Source organism: Dermacentor andersoni, chromosome 3 (assembly GCF_023375885.2).
Source record: "Dermacentor andersoni chromosome 3, qqDerAnde1_hic_scaffold, whole genome shotgun sequence".
In the NCBI taxonomy this organism is placed as follows: domain Eukaryota; kingdom Metazoa; phylum Arthropoda; class Arachnida; order Ixodida; family Ixodidae; genus Dermacentor; species Dermacentor andersoni.
In genome coordinates, this window is record NC_092816.1 from 2,444,805 (window position 1) to 2,467,901 (window position 23,097).

General features: G+C 44.8%; 1 protein-coding gene and 1 long non-coding RNA gene across 6 annotated transcripts in view; both read left to right on the top strand.

The window, feature by feature from the left end:
- LOC129382171 (uncharacterized) overlaps window positions 1-23,097 on the top strand; it is a 431,723-nt gene that overhangs the window by 76,954 nt on the left and 331,672 nt on the right. The gene's annotated exons all lie outside the window — the stretch shown is intronic.
- LOC129382174 (uncharacterized) lies at window positions 20,087-22,344 on the top strand. Its single transcript, XR_008610254.2, has 2 exons — window positions 20,087-20,625; window positions 21,334-22,344. It is a non-coding gene; the product is annotated as an uncharacterized lncRNA (long non-coding RNA).

The window sequence follows — 23,097 nt, forward strand, 5'->3', positions numbered from 1 at the left end:
ACATACTTTTCATCATTGATAATTGCTCATTTCTCTCAGTGGTGCATGCACTGTATCCCCATGGGTGGATCAAAATACTTCAGTGCTGTCCCTGGCATGGTTACGGCAATATCAGGGAACACGGCCATCTTTAAGGTTACATAGCTCGGGCGCTAAGTAGATGGGAACGAAGAAGTCGTTTTTCTCAGCAATCACTGCATCACTTTGTAACTGTACGTCGCATTTAAACCAACTTAAAATCATAGGTCAGCAAAGTCGTTCGTGAGTAAACTCACTCAAACACCATCAGACTCAAACTAACCCTTCAGTCACTCTTAGTCCAACAGAGTAGAATTTTGGTGAGTGGTCCGAGTCCGGGAGTTCGTCCGGCTATGTAGAGTGTTTAGGATTTTGAGTCTGAGCAAACGCGGCAGACCAGAATTTTGGTGAGCCTGAGTGAGCCTCCAAGTACAATTTTCCTGAGTCTGAGTGAGTTTTAGGTGAAAAAATTGGTGGATCTGTCTTCCTTAGGAATCAGTCACAACAGGAAAGCAAAACGTATCCTGATAGAAGTTGCAGCTTTGTTGAACGTTAAGATCTACACTCGATAGGCGGGAGATGGGTAGGGTGCTCGGGGAATGCCCTTGTAACTAGACATCCCTGTGCCATGGTCCCATGGCACAGGGATCCGCGACAATTGGCACACAAGCGGTCGTTGTCGAACCACTCGCGACCAAGAAGTATCCCCCGGCGATACTGCATTGCATTCACTGGAGCAGTACGTAAATCCGCCAAAAACTACAGGAGTTCGCAAACCGCACAAGCGAAGCCGTAAAGAGCTTCAGGAACTCGCGGTCGGCTACCGGGAAAGGCGCACTGTTTCCCGGCTTTCTTGCGGCTTCGGTTGGTGCGCGCTGCCGTGCGGCGTCGCCGAAGGGGGGCATTGCGTTCCGACTGACAAATGCCCCAGCCGTGTGGCGGCTTTTTCAAGGCACATTTTTTATTTTGCAGGTTTTGTGTCTGTTTTTCGCTTTTTCTTAAAGGGCCCCTCACCAGGCCTCATAGCAAATTTTGGTTACAAGCTGGAAGTTGTTACGTGTCCTCTAGGGAGCGTTCTGCCACAAACATTTTTCGAGTAGGCCCGTTGCTAGCCGAGATATAAATATTTCAGTGCCGCGAACCCATCAATTCAGCAGGCGGGCTCCGCTGCATAGCGAGACTCCCTCTCCACTTACCCCGTCTAGCCTTCGCAAGCGAAATTCCTTCCCTGCGTTCTCCCATGCCGGACCTCGAGGATCGGGTGACGCATATGTCACAGGCCCCGCCTTCATTTATTTATTTATTTAGTTTTTTGCTCCTCGCTTTTTTTTTCGAGGCTTCGCACTTCTGCCGACAATGTCGCGCGCGAGCTGTTGTCTCGTTCGCGCAGCGCATGATTTTGCGCGCTGTGCTCAAGGAAACACGACTAGCGGTATAATTCAGGGCTACACGAACACTGAGGCAGAACTAGCGGATCGCAGAGCGTGATCACGCGCTGTAACACGGTAGAAAATGGCAATAATTTCGGTACCTGCGCACCTGACCACACGACCGTGGGAACAAGCAGACGAAGCGGAAAGTACATCTCTCGTGCTTCGGTGCGAAGTAAAAAAAAAAAAAAGAAAAAAGAAAAAAAAACACGCACCCATTCCGTTTGTGTGTTCTATTATTTCTCTAAGCTTCAATTCGTCAATTCAAGCAGCAGATCGCTTACATCACAGATGTTGTCTTGAATAATTCTCGAATCCACACGTCAACACGAGCGACGTGACACTGCGGACACGATTACGTAGATGGGTACGATCATGTCACCGTCCGGCTTGGAGCGCGGCGGCCGCGAGTGAAGAGGGAAACGGCGTTCGGATTGAATTTTTTTAGTGGGGTTTTACGTGTCGAAACCACTTTCTGATTATGAGGCACGCCGTAGTGGAGGGCTCCGAAAATTTCGACCACATAGGCTTCTTGAACGTGCACCTAAATCTAAGTACACGGGTGTTTTCGCATTTCGCCCCCATAGAAATGCAGCCGCCGTGGCCGGGATTCGATCCCGCCACCTTCTGCTCAGCAGTCCAACACCATAGCAACTGAGCAACGACGGCGGGTCGGATTGAAATTTCAGATCTTTCCGAGGCACGTAGCGATGTAAAACTTTGCAGACACGATTGTTATCGCACAATGTATGCTCTGCGCTTGTCAGCTCAAAATGGCCAGACCTGTTTGGGGCTCTTTAAGTGTAAAGTGCCATTATAGAAGATCAGAAGAAAGGGGGTTGACCGAGGGGCCCGATTTTTATTAGCCATGTCATAAGAAGCCAACAAACACTGACACCAAGGACAACGTAGGGGAAATTTGTGCTTAAAAGGACACAAAGCGAAGCAATAAATCAGTTGAGACTAATAAAGCATTGTTTCAGAACCCTGCAGGCAGTCATTTCAAAATAATAGTTTGATTATTGGATGAGAAAATGAAGGTCGAAGTATCAGTATTTATGTTTCGCGTCGAAACCCCGACGCCGGTACGTCAGTGTGACATCAAGGATTCCAAAGTATGCTTTCGCATTAGGGCCGCGTTGGCTAACTAAAGGTTGCTGAAACTTGCCATGTTTAATGTTTGGTTCCTTTAGAACACAATGTAGTCAATCTGTACCGCTATATAATTAAGTAGGCCCTAGAACATGCTATCAAAATCCATGACGTCACAGCGACCAGGTGCGGGAACTTCAAGGAGGAGTCGCCACCCGTCCTTTGTTCTTGCGCTTTTTTATTTTTTTATTTTTATTTATTTATTTATTTATTTATTTATTTATTTATTTGTTTGTTCATTTATTACATACTGCAGACGACAACATGGTCCAAGCAGGACAGGCACAACATAGTAACTGTACAACAGGAATAAGAATGCGGGACACAAGACAATACAGATACTGTACAGATGGCGGAAAAAAAGTGTTATTAAAATTACGACGAAGTTGTAAGGTGGTTCCATTCAGATATGGTACGTGGGAAAAAATAAAATTTATAGCAGTAAGTTTTCGGAAACTATGGCGTTAGTGACGGCGTGTGGTGGTGTCGGGTGGATAGAGGAGATAAGTACAAGGAGGAGTCTATTGCGAATTTACGATTCAGTAGCAACTGAAGGAAGTGAAGGCGAGATTTAATTCTTCGATCTTCAAGTGTTTAAAGATTTTTGGTCGCCATAACATCGGTAGGAGAATCCGTCATTTTAAATTTTGAATAAATAAACCTTACAGCCTTTCTTTAAATTCTTTCAAGTTTATTAATGTTTTCTTTAGTAAAGGGATCCCACACTATAGGTGCATATTCAAGTTTCGGTCTGATGTAGGTGCAATATGCTAGGAGTTCAATGTTTTTTGGGGGGCATTTCTAAACTTATGCTTTAGAAAACATAGCTTACGGAATGCAGAGGAGCATATGTTTTCTATATGCAAGTTCCAGGTAAGATCGTTAGTTATTGTTACGCCTAAATACTTGTAACTATGAACCTGTTTTAGTGTTGCTGAGCTTAGTTGATAAGGATGGTTCAACGGATTCTTTTCATGGGTTATCTGAATAAAAACAGTTTTTTCTCTATCAACAGTCATAGAAAATTCACTGCACCAATCAAGCACATTGTCTAGACTCGCACCAAGTTCGTTTTGATCTTCCGCGCACGTAATTTGACGAAATAACTCACAGTCATCTGCAAACAATCGAATTTGTGTTCCTGGTGTAATGACGGTAATAATATCATGAATATACAGCTGAAATAGCAATGACCCTAGGACACTTTTCTGGGGCACTCCTGAAGTGATTGGAAGACAATTCCAGTCGTTGCCATCAACTGAAACAAACTGCACTCTGTTGGTTAGATAATCGGTAATCCAGGAAATGAAATGATTTTTTTAACAAGTTGTGTGTAGATGGTGTGATGTTTGCTTGGCACTCAGCGAACAATGCTCGCTACAAGATTTCTGAAAGAAAGAAATGACCACAGAAGGAAGATGGGAGGACATTAACAATAATTAGTATTAATTGTCGTGGCGTTGTGAACAATGTCTCCCATCTGGAAGGTATGCAATTAACGCATAATCCGGACATAGCTGTGCTGACAGAGACATGGTTAGATGAAGAAATATTTGATTCCGAGTTTGTGCCAAGAAACTATAAAGTATTTCGAAAAGACCGCGACAGAAGAGGTGGCGGAGTGGCTATACTGTTCAAAAGCACATATCAGATTTTAAAACTGCCTGATGTTGCTACAGTTGAAGTTGTCTTTTGTAAAGTATATGCTAACAATTTCCGATATATCCTTGGTGCTCTCTATAGGCCTCCCGGTTTCTCTGTCGCTGTCTTAGATGAAGTTAAGAAATATCTTTATTGCTACACAAAACCAGACGATAAGCTAATTTTAGCCGGAGATTTCAACTTACCAAACATAAACTAGGCTACTTTTTCTGTTCAATCTCCGCACGCTGTAGGAGATGCTCTGCTTGATATCATGTTTCATTTCGATCTCTTACAAATTGTGAAGAACTCTACTAGAATCCAACAAGATTCTTCATCAATATTGGATTTACTCTTGGTACGAGGCAATATCAAAGAAAAACTTTCATGTAATGTAGTGGCCGGTATTTCTGATCATCAAGCCGTAATCTTGGTAATAGAAGACATATTATCGGACCGAAAGGGTGGTACCCGACACTTTCCGAATTTCGCCCGTGCTGACAATGAATCGATTATTGATATTTTAGATCTTCATTATTATAGTTTTCTGCACAGCACTTGTAGCGTGGATGACCTGTGGCTTGTTTTCAAAAACATTGTTCGCGACTGCATTCAGCGTTTTGTACCAGTGATATGCAAGAAGTGAGACAATGACAATCCCTGGATTACGCGAGAAACTTTGCAATTGCAGCGCAAGCTAAAGCGATTAAAGAAAAGAATAAAAAAATCAAGCTCAGCCTTTTTAGAGGCAAAAATTCATGAAGTTTGAGAGAAATTAAAACAGTGCATTCTGAAAGATAAAGAAAAATACAACAATAAGCAACTTCCGGCTTTTATAAAAACTGCACATGAAAAGTTTTAGCGGTCAATTGCACCAGTTTCTTGTTCTACCGATGCATTTATTATAGATGGACAACATGTAAGTGACAATGTCCAGGTTTCAGCAGCATTTAATAACACCTTTAAGAAAGTTTGCACGAAAGATGACGGGCGTCTCCCACCTTTTAGCATGTCCCTTCCTTCCATGCCTGATGTTATAATTTCTGAAGAGGGTGTTTTTAATCTATTGTTGAAACTGGATATTAAGAAATCACCTGGACCAGATGATATTCCGAATGCCTTCCTTAAACAGTATGCAGAGTGGTGTTCAAAGTATTTGTGCGTCCTATTCACTCGATCATTGAAAGAAGGTGTTCTACCGTGTGATTGGAAAACTGCTAGAATTAAGCCTTTGCATAAAAGTGGAGAGAAGACGTGTATTGAAAATTATCGCCCTATTCGTTAACTTCGACAACGTGCAAATTATTGGAACACATCATTCATAAGCATTTAACTAATTTCCTCGACGAGCATAATGTACTGGCTGCTGTTCAACACGAGTTCAGACGAGGGTATTCCACATGCACTCAGCTAATCGAAACAATCCATGATTTTGTGACAGCAATCAACTAAGGAAAACAAACCGATGTTATCTTTATGGACTTTCGAAAAGCTTTCGATAAGGTTTCGCACAAGAAACTACTTCATAAACTCAGTTTTATTATAAATAATGAACAGATATTAACACGGATACAATCGTACCTATCTGATCGCCGTCAGTTTGTCGAACTGCATAAAACTTGCTCCAATTACGTTCCTGTGGATTCTGGTGTTCCCCAGGGATCCGTCCTCGGCCCCCTACTGTTTTTAATGTTTATTAATGATATTGTTAAAAACCTGTCAGTACGTGTTAAGTTATATGCGGACGACTGCGTGCTGTATGAGAAAATAAGTTCGACTGATGATCAAATTAGGCTGAATAATGATTTTGCAAAAATAGTTTCTTGGTGTGAGAAGTGGCAAATGTCAATTAACTTCGAAAAAACTGTATTTATGAGAATAACACTTAAAAAGATCCCTTTTCTATATTACTACACTGCTAATTATAATTTTCTTCACGAAGTCACAGAATATAAGAATCTAGGTCTATGGATCTCTGATAACCTTTCTTGGACCAGGCATGTCGACTATGTTTCAGCAAACGCTCTCCGAAAGCTTTTTTTTCTTACGACGCTCGCTTAAGCTAGCAACCCCTGGTACACGCCTCCTTGCCTACAACATTATTATTAGACCAATCTTAGAATATGCAGTAAGTTACTGGGCCCCTTTTACAAAAATAAACATAACTAAACTTGAAAGAATCCAAAAGAAAGCAGTAAGGTTTATATATAACACTTACGGGCGAGCATCAGTCAGCGACCTCCTCAAGAAAAGCGGTTTACCCTCTATTCCTAACAGAAATCGCACATGTCGCTTAAAGTTTTTCTATCAATTTTTTAATAATAATTTCGAAGTTGACACTTATCCTTACCTATTCCTCGGGGTACCAAACTAGAAATCACCATTCTCTTTCTATAACACCATTAAATCCGCGAGTTAATTGTTTTAAATATTCCTTTTTTCCAAGGACCATCACTGATTGGAATAACCTCACGGATGATGTTGTCAGACAGACATCATTGCAATCATTTCAAGAGCATTTGAATTGATTGCTGGTAATTGACCTTGTCGCTGTATTCTCTTGTTGAATTTCTATGTGCAATATTGTTTTCTTTGTGTCTGTAATTCTGTATCTTAACACAATGTTTCCCACCTGCTATGATCTTGTGTACAAGATCGCAGTATTCATAAATAAAAAATAAAAAAAAGATATCGGGCAGGTTAATTTCTTTTAGTTTTTGCGTTAGTTTTAAATGACTCTCTATCAAACGCTTTGCTAAAATCCATAAATACGGCGTCCATTTGACCATTATTGTCTAAAGTTTTTGCAAAAGTATGGACTAATGTTACTAATTGTGTCACGGTCGAGTAGCCTTATCTAAAACCATGCTGAAGGTTACTTACTACGGAGTGTTGTTCCAGAAACTCATTTATGTATTTTGCAATGATGTGCTCCAGCATTCTACAGCATGCAGAATTTAAAGATATAGGACGGTAGTTTTGTATAAGTAAGCGGTCACCTTTCTTAAAGACTGGAATAACTCGAGCGGTTTTCCAGTCCGATTGACGTTTTGATGACAACAGGGATGTACGAAAGAGCGGAACAAGATACTTCATGCTCTATTCTGGTTTACCAAGCATCTTATCCTAGTAAGAGTGGTGTTTTTGGTGTCATAGAAAGGTAATTTACTGATGCAGAAGAAATATTTTTCTCTTTAGTTTCCCTTTAGTAAATGAAATAAAGGAACGATAAATTAATGGAAATGAAAATGGATGAAAAAATAAAACTTGCCGCAGGTGGGGAATGATCCCACAACCTTCGCATTACGCGTGCGATGCTCTATCAATTGAGCTACCCCAGCGCCGTTTCCCCATCCCCCTTCTTGGGTATTTATGTTTGCTAGTAGAACCCAGGGAGTGTTAGCCAGCGCCACCACTCACAAAGCTTGGAGGTGGATGTGGAACATCCTTTCTGCCGCAAGCGTGACGAGAACATGATCGTTTTGGGTGAAGGCAAACAGTCAGTAAACCACACATGCTACCTGAAGGCATCAATGTTGCCGGACTCGAGACCATCGTTATGTAATAAACAAGAACAAAGGGGGTTAACCGAGGGGCCCGATTTTTATTAGTCATATCAAAAGCCAACAAACACTGACACCAAGGACAATATAGGGGATATTACATGTGCTTAATAAATGAAATAACGAAACGATAAATTAATGGAAATGAAAGTGGATGAAAGAACAACTTCATGCCGCCGTTTGCGTCGTTTGGCCGTCATTCTCGCTCGGCGCTCGGCCTCTCGATCACGAGACGAACTCGGTACGTCCGTAGCGCACCTGAACCCATGGCAACGGCCAGAGCAGGTTAACCCAGCTCGCTTCCGCCTACCCTCCTCCTTCGCGACGCTTCGTCTCCTCCCCCTCCCCCTTTCGCTCAACGCCACCTAGGTTGCTTTGCCGCGTGCTCTAAAACTCCTAAATGATCTAAAGGTAACGACATCTTTCCTCTCCTCCTCCTATGCCGGCGCTCCTATACGCTGCAATACGTAAACGGTGCCAGCGCTAGCGAAACGCTTCCGCTCAAAACCGCAGTCAGAAACCAACCGGAAGCGCGATTTCCACACCCGGGAATGGCGGCGGTGTCTGCTACGGATCAAAGAAGCGTGCGCTAGCACGTGGCCATGGCGCTTCGACCAATAGGAGCGTCGACTCTCCGGAGGCGTGGCAGGTGAGAGAGAAAGCGGCAAAGTTTAGAGCAAGTCGTTACTTCTTTATTCAGGGGTTTTAGCGTGTTCTAGGGTGCCTTGATGCTTACGCCCCCTCCCGCGGATCAGGGTGGTGACACCCTTTGACCAGGCCCGGGCCCATGGAGGAAGGAAAATTGAGGAGGGGCCCTGACGTCACTCTTTGCGAAGCTAAGTGAAGCCGAAAGTTGCTCGGCCGTCATGTCGGGCCAGCCCTCCTCTCTTGTTTCTCGCGAAACCACGCCGCGCTGCGGGCAACCAACAGGGCTGCTCGGACGCGCGCGCTCCGCAGTAGTACTAAACAATCGCGATGTCTCATTGCATTACAGTTGCCGAAGTCACCTTGAAAGAAGTTCATAATGAACTTCGAAAATTGAGCCGTGAGGTCGAATAGGCTGCATTTACCGGCTTTTATGAAAATAAGCATGCCTTATAAGGCCATCCAACTGAACTGTTCTCATCAACCGCAGGTACCAGCCGCTGCCCAGTTCTTGCGTACGTCACCTTTATCCCTGCCTTCTACTTGATTTTCTCTGCTTGGGCTTTCTGGGGCTCTCAGATGGACTTGCGAGCTAGACGTCTGGTGATACGAAAAAAAATTACGCATTCTCACTGCACGTACGACACACCGACCCATCTGCGATCCATTTGGAGTTTATGAGCACAAACACACATTCTCGCAGCGCCTTGAGGAATCGTCGAACTTAATTGAGCAAATTTGGGATGGCCGCGCATCACTACGACAGCACGCCGGCGAGGAGGCAGAATGTAATTTCTGACTGCGCGTTTAGATTCATTGACTGCGGCCTGAGGTGCCTTCTTCCCACGGTAAGTGAAGCTTCACGGAACCAAAGTTTTGCGATAGCCGGCTCACGGTGCAGAAGAGTACGCGCGTCGAACTGGCCCACGTGCCACCATGGAACAGCCGTTTTATATGTTCGCAGGCGTACATTCTGTGGAGCCTTGCTCACTCTTGCAGCACATCCGCTAACCTTCACTTCCCCGCGCTTCTCGCGTGATAAGATACGCATGCGGTACGGAAGATTCGTTCCTTAATAAGTCAAAGCAGCCGCTTCTTTCCCATCTTACCCGATGAAGCGTCGACTGGTCTGCGCACGGTGCTGAGGGCGGCAAGATGCACATATTCTGCGCTCGATCAACACGCGTATTGTGGTACACCTGTTCAGGTGTGCATGAACCTCAAACGTGCTCTGCTTAAAAGACTTCGTGCTGTCGCGAGTACTGTGAGAAACAAGCAAGAGTTAAGCAACATGTGTTTTAATAGGCAAAAAGCAAATTGTTACTGAAGACGAATGTTCTAAAACCAGGACTACGCAGTCTTGCATAACGCACGCTCTACGTGCTGCAAATGCAAAAGTAGGGACCACTGGTCTGCAAGACGCTCACTGTACAGATCCTGAAACGTATTGGTTTCGGCCTGCGATGGCTCGTTAGCATGATTCCGTTGAAGAGGGCAAAATTTTCCGCGTATATTCCTTCGTACGTTGCCGTTGCCGTGGCGTGGTACATTGCGTACAGCGTTGCATGCGCTTTCATTTCACGAGTTCCTCCTGTCCCACCTGGCCACAACAACATCTGAGAGAGCACGGTCCAGATGGCACAGCGCAACAAAACACGGAGACTAACGCAAACCAGCACATACGGCGCCTTTGCCACGGTACGAAACCTACGGAGCAACGCGTGTGAGCGCACAGAACCGAAACAAAACCGCCATTGTGGCCCGAAACCATGGCCGCAACAGCAGAAGAAAGAAAGGAAAAAGCAATAGAAAGGAGCACCTACTACGTCATCTCCTCCACACTTCTAGCGCGCGGACGGGGTAGGGCTCCTCCTCAGTTTTCCTTCCTCCATTTCCGCGCCGACCCTCCGTCATATTGTGTCACAGCCGTTGAAGCGGCCGTGCATCGGGTAGTGTCATATTGACATAGCGCGCTACTGGACGGCACAGCAGAAAGGAAGACGAACACAGCGTGGTCGTGGTTGTTATTTAAACGATGCCGCGAACGTGTTCGCCAAGTTGACTTTTCGTGCTCGCGATGTGAGATCAAACGTGCGTGACGTGTTTAATAGCTAAACATACTCCGTCACAACCGCTTGCTGCGCACCTTTGTGTACCAGCCCAAGGGAAAAATGACACCTGTGCCTTAGATTTTCCCTCTACCGAGACCGCAGCAAAAATCGTCGAGAGCCTTGGTCATCTAAGCCATGATGCTTAAATTAAAAACGGTCTTCAGGCAATTTTCCGATGAATTATATAGACGTTTGCCGTCTAAACCGTTTAATCAAGGTGATGAGAAGCCTGCTCAAACTCACTGTGTCATTTCCAACAATCCCATCCACTGAGCATCCGAATGTTAGGAAAATGTTCTTGGGGAGTTTTGTCTTGTTTCAGCTCAGTATTTATACTTGCACTGATTATGCCAGCCAGATGTAACGAGGGGAGGGGAATATGGAAGTAAGACTACCGCAGGTGTAAACTTGAACTGACCTGTTTTGGTTTTATGAGAAGCGCATTATTTGAGCTTTGCTTTGTCAATGCTCTCAAGTTGATGTGCATGGCTGGCCTCCTGTAACTTTAGGCAGGTGAACGTGTTGGTTAGCTGCCTTGAACTGTATTTCAGTTTCTGGGCTGTCTTCCTCTGGTTTTACGCAAGTGCGAGCTATATATTTTGGCGATAAACATTCCCTTTGTTTTAGTGAAATGTGTCACTGTGCTTGTCTTTCTCGTATTGCTGTGCTCATCATGGGTCTTTGCATAACAGAACGCATGGCAAACGTGTTTTTCAGCAAAATATTTAGGCACTATACTTACACAGGCAGAAAATAGGCTATACTACAGGCCGGAAATTTTCACAAGCCGCACGCATGGGCTGATACTTCAAACTAGACGGCTGCTATGAGGGTGTTCATTTATCTGTAATTAAAGATCGCACATTGTGCCTTGCTTTTCACTTATTAAAAAGAATAAATTCCGTGGTTTTATGTCCCAAAACTGCAACCTGATTAGGCGTAGTGAGGTACTTGGAAATAATTTTGACCACCTGGGTTTCTTTAAAAGGACACTAAAGGGGGGGGGGGGGGGGCAAATCCTAAGTTGACGTGGACTATTTAACTATCATTCCTGAATCCTCGCAACGCTTGTTTCCCGCCAAGAAAAAAACTTAGTTTACGAGAAAATTGCATCTGAAGGGTCCGAGTGATTTTTTCGAAATTCAAATCTCCCGCCACCCCAAGGGAGGAGCGGTGACATCGCATATGCCATCAACACTCTTTGCTACCGTCGGTGAGTAAAACTGCGTGCGACAGACGGCGATACCGAGCCAAGACAGAGCGGTGGATTCTGCAGCTACTCTGCTACTCGCAGTTTGTGCGAGTTTCGCGAGCCAGCTAAACCACTAGTGAAACACGTGAAACACGTGAAACACGAAAACTAGTGAAACACGAAAGCGGGGGTGGCGCGGAGCCGAGCGAAAACAAAACCTTTCGACCACCCGCGTCGTTGTCAAGAGTAATTTCAATTCTTTTTTCTAAAAAACGAAATAGAACTGAAGAAGTAGCATTTTATTTCGTCCGATAATACAATACAAGGCGGGGTTTTTTTTTGTTGTTTTTTTTTGCAACGAATGGTTCAGTACTACTGACAAAATTTGGCTGAGGAGTGCTTTCGTCATCCGGCAAGCGCTCGAATGTCCTGGGGGAGTCTCTAGTCAAGCACTTTCGCGATTATTTCGTGATGATGTTGACGCCTTAACCCCCGTATTCTTAAACACGCCTTCACTCAACGCTTCTCCTCGACTCTGTCAAGTCGAGGCGACGGGGCTTCCTTCACTCAAGGCGCCGTTGCGTTTCATGAACACTACTCCACCTTTCCTCCGCCAAGGAACGCCTTTAAGATGCGCCCTTGACTGGAGTGAAGTGCACCGACCGAGAAAAGCGTCTGATATCGAGACTATTCCTAAATGTGCTTATCAAAACTACAATTATTTAAAACAAATATGTGTTTCCGTTAATTAGTTTTCCTAATCAAATGACTACACGGCGCAATGACCAACTTTAGCTCGGTAACGCTGCCACTGTGAGCATTCGATTGATCAAGCGGGAGCCGTGTTTGAGGTCTGGCAACAATCGCACCCCAATAATTGAGAGCCGGCGTATGGCTGAAAACCAAGAAAACTTGCGCCGGCATTTGTCCGCTGCTCTTTGTTTCCTAGTGCTTCATTGGTGGGTCACGTTGCGGTTGTTAATCGCGGTTATTATGGGTGATTTTGTCCGTGTGTATATGGTGACCGAGCCGGATTGAATTCGAAGGACGCCACAGATGGAACGGCCGATGGGCAGCTTACCTTCAAGATTCACGACCCATTGGTGCTGAAACTTTGCTCAAAGCAACAAGAGGACAGAAAATACGGCTGAGTGAACCATGTTTGCATAGAAGCACATTATGTTGATGCGGTGTTCGGCGAGGTTGCTGCGACGCTGTTAATAAAACGTTTCCAATGTGCTGAAGTATGACTCTTGTTCATGTTACGGGCATTCGCACCTGAAGCATATCTGAGGCAGCATAAGCTTGCGCAAAACATTTTTTTTTTTTTTACTAATCGGAGCTTGTGGGAGATTCGGCACGACAGTCTGTTATTGGTTCCGCTTTTTAAACAAAAATGCAGAATGTACCTATCGGCGCGTATGTTCAACAATCATTCCAGTATCACGTATGAAACCTCTCAGTATTGAGGAGAAGCCATTATAGTATTCATGTGGCAGAATGCATATGGTTGTGTACGTAGCACCAGCAGGTTGAAGAAAAGCGTTTTTGAGTCCTGTACATTGTGTTAGAAACCGTGGTGGTAGTCGGTTTGTTCAAATTGTAGCACACATAGTCAATGAACCAGCACTGGTTCCGGCATTTCTACTGCTTCCTGACTTCACATACACGCTACGCATTGTTTTAATCGTCTGAAAATTGACTTGTCAGTAGTTCATCACCAGCTTTAGTGTTTTTTTCTTCTTACCTTTTTCAATTCGCTATGTGGTAGCATCTGAAGCATGTTCCATAAACTGTTCTTTAAGTTCACGCTGTGGCCACATTCTTTTAGTTGCGCTATGTCTTTTCATTTCCGCTGCTTAGGTACACGGATTTTACTTGGCACACGAACGCCCAGTGTACATAAAATTTTTGGCATTCTGGTGGAGGATGTGGGCCTTGGAAGGATCAGCTGATGAAAAAAATCAATGTCTGCTTCACAGCAAGGCTTGTGGCAGACCTAAAAGCATCGATAGATATGGTGCCTGCCCTGTTGGAATTGCACCAGCCCGCTTCCCTGAAAGAACCTAGGTGCTCAAGAAGTACTTGGCTGACCTGCTCGGTAATTAGTCTGTGCTTATTTCCATCAACTTTGTAATAATATTGATTTTACGTCTCCCTACTTTGACAAATTGGTGAAATGAACACTGTGTTATTTCTAACCGCAAACATGAAACAGCCACAATATAATGAAATGAAATGCGTATTTTATTCCTGTTCAACTGTCATATAAACTTGTTTTGGAGACCATATATTCATGATTATGATGTGGGAAGTCATCAGTTGCCCATGATGCGTTGTGATTGCGATGTGGGCTTCTTACTGCCCACAATTTGTGATTCAGCAGTTTCGTAGCATTTGAAGCCAGAACTTTAGTGCGCTGAAGTTACTTTAGTATGAGCTAGTGTACATTAAGAAATACATAATTTTATGGTCACTCGCGGCTTGTCTGAAGTAACGGTAGTGTTGCGCTCTATACTGTATTTTTCAGGATCGTCAATTTGACAGTCTGCATCATCATTTGGCCTAATTTGGGATCCTACAAGACACGCTGCCACCCTGCGTGTTGTTCCTCGGTCAATTGGTGAAATTCTGCAAGCCCCGTGGAAGCCAGCTGTCGTCCGCATCCAGTGGAAGAAATTCGTTGTTGCGACCCTCAAAATTCATCTTAAAGGGATACGGACACAAAATCTGAACATTATACGATAATAGAGAAAATGAGTCCTCCGTGTGCGAGTACACCGAAAACAAGTAGTCACTTCGCTAATTTTTCAGCGGATGGCTTTATTTTTGGCGTTTTTGTGAGCGCGCGCAATGCCACCCGACCCAAGCGAGTTGGAAGGCGTGACTTCACGACACCCCCGTCGGATAGCCAGCCGGCCGGCCGCGGTCATTCGAGGCGCGCCGCCGCCGCCATCGCGAGCATGGATTCGGGTTCTGGTGCCTCTACCAGCGATGAGTACACGTCTGAAGACGAGCACCGTTCCAACCTAGCAAGAAATATAATCGCTTACGGTTACGAGCCTTCCGCGTCAAGCGGCGACGAAGAGCAGGCGGCCTTGAACACAAGCAGGCAGGTCAGGCAGTCCGGGCCAGCAACATGGTAATTTCTTTTTCTAGTAAACTTGAAGTGCAGCTGCAGCAGTTCGTAAAGTTATGTTACGTAGGATGCAAAATGCCTAGTTTCGTGACCCGCGTTGAGGCGGAAAGGCAGCTATTACGGCTGAATCGTAGGTAGCGCAACTCGTCGCTTTGTGCTTACCTACGCTGTCGGCTTTCGATCGCTGTACACTTCGTTTTTACGCGACGAGGCACGGCATGTGTAGAATTTTCCAGCCGTCTCATAGCCCTGTGTTTACGGCTACTATCACATTCACGCCATTAGAAGCCATTTGCTGGTTGAACTCGTTGAGATGGGCGGCTGCGCTAGGGACCCGTCGACCAGATCACTTAGCTGCATCGATTCTGTGGCCATAGAGAAAGGAAAGTCTTTGGCTGTGACATTTACTAGGGAAATGCTGCGCGAACAACCAAGTCATGAAACCCGACGCATGATCATGCAGAGACCTGTGAAAATCCGTAATTTTTTGCTTGAGGTTGAAAAGCAACGTGTGAAAAGGCAATGTAGATAAATGTGCTGCGCATTTTAGATTACTACACATATATGCTGTTATCTGGCGTTCATTCACTGGCCGTGTTTTGTATATTTGATAAATTAAAAGAGTGCTCGTATGCTGTCGTTCAATATTAGACGCAGCGAAAGTGTACGCAACATGACTATTTTGTTTTGTGACAAAAACATGCATCCGCATCGTAAACAATTTCTGTCAAAAGCCGAGAATATCTGTTCTTGCACAGCCAATGAAAGGGTAATTTCCCTTCTTTCAACAGGCGCCCCTGCGGTCACCGCTGCGGTTACATGCATACAGAAAGAGAGAGGGTCTGTTGCCAGAACAACAAAAGGTGGCGAGCGCAGCTAACAGTTACGAATGCATCACTAAGCGCCCGCTCTTTCAATTGTATTGCCTCAACAGGAGCCTTTTGAGCGGCATGCCAAGGCTTTTGAGCACAGCCGGGCGGGGCGCATAATCATCGTCGACGAAGTGGTCCGCGCAAATGAAGCCATTTTTTAGAAGTCTCCATGCTGAGTGTGGTGACTGACAGGCACGTATGCAAAGTTTACGCACCTTCTCGTCTCTGGGAAACGTGCGCGACGGCGTGTCACGACCGATAATGCTGTTATAACAGCCGTGGGCGCAGTAATGACTGGGCATTTTCTTCCGCCGCGACGAATACGTCAGTACCGATCGACGACCGTGCGAACACGCGTGTAAGACGCACCACCTGCATGGAGCGCTGACAGGGATAATGTTTCAGACGGACCACGGCGCGAACATAGCCGACGGCAATACAAAAGCGCTGCAAGCGACCGACACTGCGGAAAGACTGCGCCGGCTGTGGCTGACCTTGGCCGCGCGCGCGGGCGCGCCGGGGTGTCATGACGTCAAATTTCAGCTTCTCCCGGCGGCCGCTTGGAGGCAAGGCGCAACAGAAAATCGCAAAAGAAAGGTGTTTCTCGTTATTTTTTTCTAAGCAGCTTGTTGTATTCGTCATTTTTAACAGTTCAACTTTTGTTCTGACGCAAAAAACCACCCACCAATTTTTGTGTCCGTATCCCTTTAAGCTAAAGCTAGAACCAGAGCAGAAACAGCATATTTTCTGCAAGGATTTACCATTACACGCGGTCGGGTGTACCCGACAGGCTACTGTCCAGAGTACAGGTGGAGTTTTATTCTAGAATATGTTTGTACGCAATACTACTGCTTCTGTTTGCAAGATCAGAGTTCACGCTGTCTTTGCATACTATCAGAGTGCTAAAAGACGAGCATAATGTTAAGTTGTTTTAAAAAAATAATGGCACTTGGATTGACCAGAAATCATTAAGGGATATATACTATTTTAATAAATATGACTGAAGAAAAAAAAACCTGGATAAAAAATACGATCACTTCAGCTACATGTCTATGAAGGCAAATGCATGCAGTCGAACTGGTTTTAGTGGTGATGTTTTAGCTGATAGGATGTCAGATGCGGTAGGATATACATATTAGCCAGAATACTGTGACAACTATTGTAGTGCAGCAGGACACATTAACTGGAGCTCTTCACTTGCACACCAATGCAAGCGCATCACAGACAGCACACTTGGAAAGGTAGTTGCTCTGCGTGCTTGTGTTGGCAGGCTGGTTCCTGCATAAGAGAAGGGGTTGGTGATAAATATACAATGGTGTTAAGGCGCATGAAAAGAACCTTAGGTACTCTTCTCGTTTTCTTTAGTTTACTTTTCGTACTAATTAAATTTGTTTAAGGCTTTTATGTTCTAGAGCGCGATTTTTTTTTACTGTAATAAGCTCATACTCTATTTATTTATATTTGCAAAGAAATATTTTTCAGCTGGTTTGGCGCTTGCGCAGCCAGACCAACATAGAGTGATTTAACACTTACATAATGAACCGCCGACAGAGCTGGAATGTTCGCAACAAAGATACGCGAAAAATATCTGCTACTGCTTGCTGGCAATGTCTTTACTAGGAGCTGCGACTGCGCTACTGCAGTATCTCTGATCACAATAAAAAATAATGTGATGTGCGAAAAGTGTACTTTGAATTGTTATTGTGTCTCTTATTGAAATAAAACATTTCATTCACCTGTGTATACATGCAGGTATATTTCTGAATGCCATAACTGGCCACTTCCTCGTTGGGCTCGCATGTGTATAGGCATGGTAAGCTAATTAAACTGAATATGTTGAAGCAAGGCTCAAATAATTATTGCTTATGACTTTAAATTCCACCAACTGCACATGGTCCAAGCAAAATTACAGTACATTATTTTGTTTTCGCTATCGCAACTTGCTGCATGGAACTAAAGAAAATTGAAAAAAAAAATTAAAGTGAACGCACCTGCTCGGTCATAGAGATGATCGCCGTGCTGCGATGTGCTTCGCCGTCCTCGGATTAGCGAAGTCAGTGACGATCTACCCTACTGCAAACAGCGCGAACGCGGGCGACTGCCGGCGCATGCGCAATCAGTACACGCACGCAGGCAATACGCGCACTAATCGCAGCAATCGTCGTCGTTTTCTTTTCATAGGTTTGAAGTCCGCCGCATGCATCACGCTGTGCTTGAAATGGATGCGGCCTTGTAGGATCAGCCGCGAGAAACACGTAAATGCTCTGGCGCCAATAGTAGTTTTGGAGCACTCGCGCGAACAATACCGGTATGCAGGTCAACAACTGGCCCATGCCAGGAGTAATACGACAGTCACTGCGCCAGCTCGCAGTCTTCTTGACAGGACGGCCGATCTGTCTTGGCGCCGCAGTGGAATAATTCCGTTGCCGAAGCGCTCCAGAGGATCGCACCGGTCCCAAAAACGAAGCCTTTGAAAATGCGGAGCATCGTTAACTAAAGAAAAGGTACGGGGGCAACTGGCGTCCATCCGAAAAAGCTGACGAGGCGAGCGACAGATAACAAGGCTGCCGTATTTACGCACTAACTTCACTCAAGGAGAGATTCAAGGTAGCTGCGAGACTACCTTGACATTCTCGAGTAAAACGCTCGAGCTTTCCTTCACTCAAGGCGCGCTTCGAGTGGAGGGCAATTTGTGAAACGAAAAACCGCACTCAAGGAGCGTTTCGAGTGGAGGGTCGAGTCGAGGTGCGTTTGTGAATACGGGGGTTAGAGATTCTCGAACACAATCTTATCACGGTAGCTCGACTTCATATTTGCCTTTAGGGTCCCTTTAACGTGCACCTAAACATAAGTATAAGAGCGTCTTTGAATTTAGCCCGGTTTGAAATTGGCCAGCCACGGCCGTAATCGAAACCGCAACCTCGAGCTTGCGTTTTGACACTCGCAGAGTCTGGCTCTATTAATATAAAACTGTTTTCGGCCAGGTGCTTTATCATTCTTACCTTTAACACGCGCGATCTTTGTCGCGATGAATACAGTACTTTCAGCAACGCTGCCGTATTCACTTTGTTTCGTTCTATATCTTTTCCTGGCATTACGCAGCTAAAATTTTACGGCCAAGAGTTGTTGGTCTTTTTGATTGACCTCAGAACCACCCGCCGTGGTTGCTCAGTGGCTATGGTGTTGGGCTGCTGAGCACGAGGTCGCGGGATCGAATCCCGGCCACGGCAGCCGCATTTCGATGGGGGCGAAATGCAAAAACACCCGTGTACTTAGATTTAGGCGCACGTTAAAGAACCCCAGGTGGTCGAAATTTCCGGAGTCCTCCACTACGGCGTGCCTCATAATCAGAAAGTGGTTTCGGCACGTTAAACCCCATAATTTAATTTAATTTAACCTTAGAACCTTTAGTATAGACCACGTGCGTCAAGCTTGTTTTTGAAAAAAAAAAAAATTTGCGTAAGCGAGAGCACGATAAAATAGACTAGTTATCTGCTGGGCTCGAAACTTCTACTCTTTTACTGTAAGCGTTCCACCTCCGTTTCTTAGGTGAGATCTAAATATTGCACGTAATGGTACAAACTGGGAAAATTTTAATTTTTTACGTTCTCCGAGAGCGCAGAACCGAAATTTCCGCTGTCCGCCATAGCTGGGTTTTAGATGTTCTCACACAACACGGGCGTGGAGCCGTCAAGGTGGCCATCTTAGCGCGCTCACTGAATGAAGTGCGCACCCTATAAACGCAGCCACATTCCTCCTCGCCCTCGCAGTTTGGTCGTTCGCTCCGGGACGCACGGCTTCGGCCATAGAGTTACGCGAGGTGCTACATTAAAACCGTTGTTGGGTGTTCGCGCATGCATTTTTATCGTATTATAGGCTTGCTTATCGTGTGCTGTCCTAGAAGCGATGACGGAACGCTACGAAACTGGCAGAAGCAGATTATATTTGCGCTTCCTGGGCAGAGTAACTGCCCACTGGTATTGCCGCTTCAGGTTGACTGCCTGCTTCCAGCCTTTTGGGGCTACTTCCGTGGACAAATTCCTTTTAGTGTCGAGTAGAAGCACAAAAATCAGAGGTCTCTCCCCCGTAGTCACAAACGCACCTCGACTCGACCCTCCACTCGAAATGTTCCTTGAGGGCGGTTTTTCGGTTCACAAATCGCTCTCCACTCGAAGCGCACCTTGAGTGAAGGAACGCTCGAGCGTTTTACTCGAGAATGTCAAGGTAGCCTCGCAGCTACCTTCAATCGCTCCTTGAGTGAAGTTAGTGCGTAAATACGGCGGCCTTGTTATCTGTCGCTTGCCTCGTCAGCTTTTTCGGATGGACGCCAGTTGCCCCCGCACCTTTTCTTTAGTTAACGATGCTCCGCATTTTCAAAGGCTTCGTTTTTGGGACCGGTGCAATCCTCTGGAGCGCTTCGGCAACGGAATTATTCCACTGCGGCGCCAAGACAGATCGGCCGTCCTGTCAAGAAGACTGCGAGCTAGTGCAGTGACTGTCGTATTACTCCTTGCATGAGCCAGTTGTTGACGGGCATACATGTATTGTTCGCGCGAGTGCACCAAAACTGCTATTGGCGCCAGAGCATTTACGTGTTTCTCGCGGCTGATCGTACACAGCCGCATCAGTTCAAGCACGGCACGATACATAACTGCGGTGGACTTCAAACCTATGAAAAGAAAACAACGACGAAGATTCCTGCGATTAGTGCGTGTATTGCCTGTGTGCGTGTATTTCATGTGCAAGCACCGGCAGTCGCCCGCATTCGCGCGGTTTGCACTTGGGTAGATCATCACTGACTGCGCTAATCCAAGGACGGCGAAGCACACCGCAGCAAGGCGATCATCTCTATAAACGAGCAGGTGCGTTCACATTTTGACAATTTTCTTTAATTCCATGCAGCTAGTTGCGCTAGGGAGAACAAAATAATGTAGTGTAATTTAGCGTGGACCGTGTGCAGTTGGTGGAATTTAAAATCTTAACTGTTAATTACGTGAGCCTTGCTTTAACATATACAGTTTAATTTGCTTATAATGCCTATGAACATCCAAGCCCAACAAGGAAGTGACTAATGAAACGGCATTCCCAAATATGTATGCATGTATACACATGTGAATGGAATGTCTTATTTCAGTAAAAAAACACAATAACAAAACAACAGAGTATGCTTTTTGCATATCACATTATTTATTATTGCCACAAAAAAAGCTGTAGCAGTGCAGTGACAGCTCCTAGTACAGACATTGCTAGCTTGTGGTAGCAGATGTATCTCGCATATCCTTGTTGCGAACATTCCAGCTCTGTGGCCGTTCATTATGTAAGTGTTAGACCGCTGTATGTCGCTCTGGCTGCGCAAGCACCAAACCAGCTGAAAAATTTTTCTTTGCAAATATAAATAAAAAAAGTATGAGCTTATTCAAGTAAAAAAATCACGCTCTAGAACATAAAGGTCTTGAACGAATTTATTCAGTACGAAAAGTAAACTAAACAAAACGAATACACTACTTAAGCTTCTTTTCATGCGCCTTACCATCATTGTATATTTATCACCAACCCCTTGTCCTATGCAGGAACCAGGCTGCCAACACAAGCACGCAGAGCAACTGCCTTTCCAAGTGTGCTGTGTTTGATGCGCTTGCATTGGTGTGCAAGTGAATAACTCCAGTTAATGTGTTGTGCTGCACTACAATAGTTGTCACAATATTCTGGCTAAGATGTATATCCTACCGCATCTGACATCCTATCAGCTAAAACATCATCACTAAAAGCAGTTTGACTGCATGCATTTGTCTTCAGAGACACGGTGTAGCTGAAGTGAGAGTATTTTTTATCCAGGTTCCTGTTCTTCAGCCATATTTATTATTATAGCACGTACCCATTAATAATTTCTGGTCAATCCAAGTGCCATCATTTTTTTCTAAAACAACTTAACATTATGCTCGTCTTTTAGCACTTTGGTAGTATGCAAATACAGCTTGACCTCTTATCTTGCAAACAGAAGCAGTAGTATTGCTTACAAATATATTCTAGACTAACACTCCACCTGTATTCTAGACAGTAGCCTGTCGGGTGTAGGCACCCGACCATGTGTAATGGTAAACCCTTGCAGAGTATGTGCAGTTTCTGCTCTGGTTTTAGCTTCAGCTTAGGATGAATTATGAGGGTCGCAACAATGAATTTCTTCCATTGGATAGGGATGACAGCTGGTTTCCATAGGGCTTGCAGAACTTCTCCAATTGACCGAGGAACAAAATGCAGGGTAGCAGCGTGTCTTGTAGGATTCCAAATTAGGCCAAATGATGATGCAGGATGTCACAATGATGATCCTAAAAGATACAGTATAGAGTGCATCACTACCGTTACTTCAGGCAAGCTGCGATTAACCATAAAATTATGGAATATTTCTTAACGTACACTAGCTCATGCTACGAAACTGCTGCAGTAAAAAAGCTCACATCGTAATCGCAACGCATCATGGGCAACTCATGACTTCGCACATCATAATCATGAATATATGGTCTCCAAAACAAGCTTATATGACAGTTGAACAGGAATAAAGTATGCATTTCATTTCATTATGATATGGCTGTTTCATGTTTGTGGTTCGAAATAAGTGTCCATTTCGCCATTTTGTCTATGCAGGGAGACGTAACATCAATATTATTACAAAGTTGATGAAAATAAGCAGAGACTAATTACCAGGTAGGTTAGTCAAGTACTTCTTGAGCACGTAGGTTCTTTCAGGGAAGCGGGCTGGTGGAATTCCAACAGGGCAGGCAGCATACCTATCGAGGCTTTCAGAACTGCCACAAGCCTTGCTGTGCAGCACAGACATTGGCTTTTTTGATCAACTCGTCCTTCCGAAGCCCACATCCTGCATAGGAACGCCAAACATTTTATGTACAGTGGGCGTTCACGCGCCAAGTAAAATCAGTGTACCTAAGCAGCGGAAATGAAAAGAAATAGCACAACTAAAAAAATGTGGCTACAGCGTGAACTTAAAGTGCAGTTTATAGAACATACATCTGATTCTACCACACAGCACAGTGAAAAATATAAGGAGAAAAAACACTAATACTGGTGATGAACTACTCACAAGTGAATTTTCAGAAGAATAAAGCATTGCGTACCATGTATGTGAAGTGAGGAAGCACTGAAAATGCAGGCACCAGTGCTGGTTCATTGACTATGTGTGCGACAATTTGAACAAACCGACTAACCATCATCGTTTCTAAAACAAAGCACAGGACTGAAAAACGCTTTTCTTCAACCTGCTGGTGCTACGCACACAAACATAGGCATTCTGCCACACGTATACTATAATGGCTTCTCCT